This window comes from Lactuca virosa, chromosome 3 (assembly GCF_052849685.1).
Source record: "Lactuca virosa cultivar CGN04683 chromosome 3, Lactuca_virosa_CGN04683_v6, whole genome shotgun sequence".
Taxonomy (NCBI): Eukaryota; Viridiplantae; Streptophyta; class Magnoliopsida; order Asterales; family Asteraceae; genus Lactuca; species Lactuca virosa.
Window position 1 is genome coordinate 188,213,969 of NC_136428.1, and position 5,690 is coordinate 188,219,658.

Genomic DNA, 5,690 nt, shown 5'->3' on the forward strand with positions numbered 1-5,690 from the left:
GTAGGAGAGGACCATAATGCTAACCTTATGATTCCTTAATGTATACATCAAAGGATATATATATATATATATATATATATATATATATATATATATATATATATATATATATATATATATATATATATATATATATATATATATATATATCAATAGGATCCGACAGGTAATAGGGTGTGTGCTCTCCGCTTCATTTCCAGTTCGTTATTTGGTTGTGGGCTTGGAACAAATTTACCCAGTCTATTTTCTATCTGATTCTAGATATATATATGCTTAGTAGATATTAAGTCATCATAAGGGTACCATGTATGGATCAAGTCATAGAACACAGAGTCAATGCACAATTTTCTAGTACAAAACATACTTTCCAAATCAGAACTTTTGGTATACAAAACTAGAAACTTACCGGTTAAAGGTTTAATCCATTTTATTAAACCAGTATAAACTTAAAAGACCTTACGTGATTAACTCTATAATACTTTAGTTTATACATCATGGTTATATATAATTAATACCCAATAGGTAGTTGGATGTGTGCTTTCCGCCTTACTTCCCGTTCCTTGTTTGGTTGTGGGCTTAGGGCAGATTCACCCAATTAACTTTCTATCCGACATTAGATCATATATATCCAGTATAAACTAAGTTATTATAGAAGTAATCACTGTGGTCACCATTTTATTATAAGAAATAAGGGTTTTCTTAAAGAATCTTTTCATTAAATATAAAGGAACCATTACAATTAACTCCATGAGTAACAAGTGAATACACCAGGGTTATATACCACAATGATCAAACAAACAATGGGATGCATGTTTTCCGCCTTAGGGCAGATGCGCATAATCGATTGTTTGTTTACTCTGAGTCTTATATAACTTGTATCCACTTACTACTCATAGAAAGGATTGTAGAGTCATTTTTACTTAACTTTCATTAAAGTAGGAAATATAGGATTTTCTAGAGGATCTGGCGAACTTTTCTAAACAGAACTGACAACTTACTACATCTTTCAACTACATTTTCAACTACAATTTACAAGAACATTTTACAACTTACTTACATCACTAAAATCTTATGAACTCACCAGCATAATTGCTGATCAACTCTTTCAAATAACTTGTATTCTCAGGAGGCTAATAGACAGGTACTCGTGCTGGGAATTCAGAAGATGGAGCATAATAGCTTCAAGTCTTGTTTTGTTATTTGCTTATGTATTCTTTGTTTTGTGAACACATACCTTGTAAACACTTTCTTTCTAATGAAATGGTTGTTCATTACTTGCTTACTATAATGCATATCTTGTGATACTAAACATGACGTCCTCCACCCCCGAACGTTTCCGCCGTTCCGGTTTTGGGGTGTGACAAATTGGTATCAGAGCATTTTTTATAGTGAACTAAGTATATCAACCGATAAAAGATATACAACTATAAATACAATGGGGCTTAAGTGCTCTGGATAATGTTATATTTTAAGACTATAACGATAAGTTATAAAAATATACCTACTTGCTTATACATGTACATACTAGACCATGTATCACAAGAAGAACATAACTAAAGTATTTAAAGGTTGAAAACTGTCGTCAAACCTGAACAGTTATGTAATCATAGCTAGAATCAATATAGCCTGATCAACTATATTAATTCGAGATGTGACCGACATGTGTTTGGGAGTGATGTGGTGTTGCAACGGTCTTAAAACTTACCTAAACACCAGTCAAGAGAATACTAGATCAAGTACATTAGAGTTAGAATACTATAGGAGTATTCTATGATACCATAACGCGATAACAAGTTTAAAACATACCAAGTACATTACGTTAAAATACTATAGGAGTATTTTAGGCACCATATAAATAACTTAGGTGATAACTTAAAAGACCCTTACGAATAGGTCTATAATCTTACAATGTATACTCTTAAGGTTTTATATAATTGAGATCTTATAGACTTAGAATTTGTGATCTACGGTTCACTACCCATTCCTTAATTGGTTGTGGTTTTAGAGTTGGATCACTTATTCGAAGGTCTATTTAATCTTGAATTATATACAACTTGTATACATTGTACAATTATAGCAGGACTCTGTAAGGATCATCCCATAAAGTTACCATTAATCTCATAGATTCTTTAGTCACTTCCATTCTCGCACGACAAGCCCATATAGATGTAACCACTTCCTCATAGTAGACAACAGAAGAGTTAGGAGGAAACAAGAGCAAATTCATGAGGAGCTTTCAAAGAGGGATCAACAGAAATAACCAAAACGTCTTACCCGTCACACAAATAAATAATAATCTTGTTAACTTAATGAGCGAGTGGAAACTCTGCTCATATTATGTGTTAGGATTATTTTCTTACATGCAGCTGGTAACAGTTATTCAGGTAACAAATATTAATTCGAGGATAGCCATTTCAAATTCATAGAGTTTATTAGGTATAGACTCTTTTATGGATTGTTTCTAGAACCCTGTGGAAGTCAGGACCCGATACACCCAGAACTAGGATAACCTTGTCTTTTAGCTTCCGGCTTGTGTCCATTGCTTTAGACTTATTCTGTCTCATCTTTGTATTCTTTTAGCAAAGATGCCTCCTCGCAGATCAAACAGACGCACTACTCCAATAACTCCAACACCTCCTCCACAAATCGATACGGCAACTCTAAATGCTGCAGTAGCTGTGGCTGTGGCAACAGCCATGGCTCAATATCATCCTACCAGTTCTAGTGGAGGTGGAACCCCTGTTCATTCTACTCAAGGTGAGGTCCCTGTGCGCTTAAGAGAGTGCTCCTACAAAGACTTCACCAACTGCAAACCTCTTTCTTTTAATGGAAAAGGTGGAGTCATCGCTCTGATGCGATGGTTCGAGAAAACAGATTCGGTCTTCAAAATCTGTTCGTTCCCTGAAGGGAGAAAAGTGAAGTTTGCTGCCTGCACCTTCTCTGACAAAGCCCTAACATGGTGGAACAGCCATGTTAAGTCACTGACCCTATCAGTGGCTAACTCAATAAGCTGGGAGAACCTAAAAGAGTTAATGCTGGAAGAATACTGCCCAAGGGGCAAAGTTCAAAAGCTGGAACAAGAACTATGGGAGCTCACTATGGTCGGCTCAGACATAGTGGCCTATACTGACAGGTTTTGTGACCTGGCAACACTATGCCCCGAGATGGTTACCCCGGAGAGCAAGAAGATAGAACGATACATTTGGGGTCTGACTACTCCGACCCAAGGAGATGTGTTGTCTTCTAACCCAGCCACATTTGGTAGCGCCAAACGCCTGGCCCAACGACTCATTAACCATGGAGTCCACCATGGTATAGAAGTCCCTATTCCCGAGCCATCGAGGGAAGAGGACTATAAACGGAAGTCGGGGAACAAGAGGAAGAAGAAGCGAACAACACAAGACACCCCGCAAGAGCAACAAGCGAGTACTATGTACGTCGCTACAACACCTGCTGCTACAGCACCTGCCAGTCGATATGCTGGAACCCTCCCAAAGTGTGGAAAGTGCAACTATCACCACACCGGAGTATGTCGGGAAATGCAGTGTCTAAACTGCCACAGAAAGGGACATACAGTCCATTTCTGCAGGGCACTGGCTCAACCGATCTCCCAAGTCCCCGGAGCTGAAGAAAACCAAGCCTGTTATGGCTGTGGTGAGACTGAACACTATCAGCGAGACTGCCCGATAACAAAGAACTCAGGAGCGGATGGACGAATTCTGATGATCACCGCAGGGGAATCTACCCCGGAGTCGTTGACGAGCAGCGGTACGTTTTCGAAATAGTAATTACTTTGAAAATTAATTTATATTCATATAAGATTAAAACTTGGGGAAAACACTTAAAAAGTAATTATAATAACACACATATTGAAATAGATCACAGTATTCAATAGAACTAAAAGATCCGTTTAGAGAAGTTATGATGGCGTAGCATATACATCATGGTTGTGAATAACTAAGGGGCTGCAGGCTTAGAGTGAGTGATTCCGCCTTAATCCCTGTTCCTTATTTGGAAGAGGATTTGAGGCAGAGTTACCCAGTCGACTGTCTTATTCATCTTAAATATTCATAACTTGTATATGACAGGCGATCGTAGTGGTACCAAGGAGGATCATGATTTAAAGTATCATCGCCAATTATCAAAGCACTTTCATTTGTATGTATGCGCACATAGCGGTACGATACGTAGGAGTGTTAACATCAAAGGGAAAAACAGAAAGCCTTGGATCACTTACAAAGAGTACATTATCGAACACACTAGGAGTACATTATCGAACACACTAGGGATACATCATCGTATAACAGACGTTTCTTTCGGATTGGCCAAAACTTTGTTCAGTAAAGAGTCCGTTACTATCGTTCGTCATGAATTGGCGTGGTCCTCACCATACTAAGTTCATATGTTTCTATCGCCTCGATCGGCAAGTTCTCGAAACTTTCGTCATTCATATCGACAGTCCGACCTAAACCTCAATTTTATCTTTCGTATTCTAAACCCCGAAGTACTCGTGCGAAGAGTACTTTGTCCTCCGAAGCCTTATCGTCAGATGTCCGCAGACCGTCACAAAATACCACTCGTCCAACAAGCCAAGTTCGAGCATAGAGGCTATGGACGAATACAACCCACCTATCACTATTCAGGGTATACACGAGGGTGGTATATGATTATGATTACGCAGATTTAGTATGTGTGTTTCTGCCCTATCTCCTGTTCCTTGTTTGGTTGCGGACCTGGGGAAGAGTCGCACATCCGACCGTCTTACTAATCCTAACTATATACGACTTGTATACTGTCACACCCCCAAACCAAGGATGGCGGAAATGTCCGGGGGTGGAGGACTTCATGTATAGTATCATAACAACAATTGTAATAGTAATTCAAGCAAACACAACCAACATATATATAATTGAAAAAGTTACATCATTGTATGAATTACATGTTTACGAATCAATTACAATATGTTGACAAAATATGAAATAGTAGACGCCTTAGCGTCCCATCCTCAAAAGCACTTGGTTACCTGTTTAATGATTTCCTGAGAATACAAGTTGTTTTGAAAGAGTGTCAACACAAAGGTTGGTGAGTTCATAAGCTTTTGTTTGGTATTATTAAAAGCCTTTCGTTTGTAAAAGTAGTATTTGTGTTAGAAAATCCAATATTTTCCTTAAAATGTATATGTAGTCTTAAATTCAAAGACCGGAATGTATAAGTAACTTTTCTTACTTATAATAAATAATGTAAGTTTAAATCGACATAAACTCGTTAAATTTTAATGAAGTTCCCATAAATTCCAATGTTTATTAATACTTTATGTGAGTTTATTATAACCATGCTATGACCAAGGTTGCCTAAAACGACGTTCTTCAGGCGTCGGAAATGTTATGACATTTGTCACCCCAGACCTATCGGTCTAACTGTTGCATGCAGTTTAGGTGTGGGTTTGTCAAACCCAATATAGATCTATACACAACTATCACGCTCTCCCTCAAGGAGACTCTGGTTACAATACAGGACTTAATGGTAATTTGAAGTAAATGTCTCACAAAGTCATTAACGGAATTACGTGTTATGAAAACTTGGTACCGTATGGTCGTACCTTGCTTAATGAAAATATCCTTTGTATAAATGTACCCTTTTTAAATGTATGTGTTATGTAATGTATCATAAAATATACCTATTATAGTTTA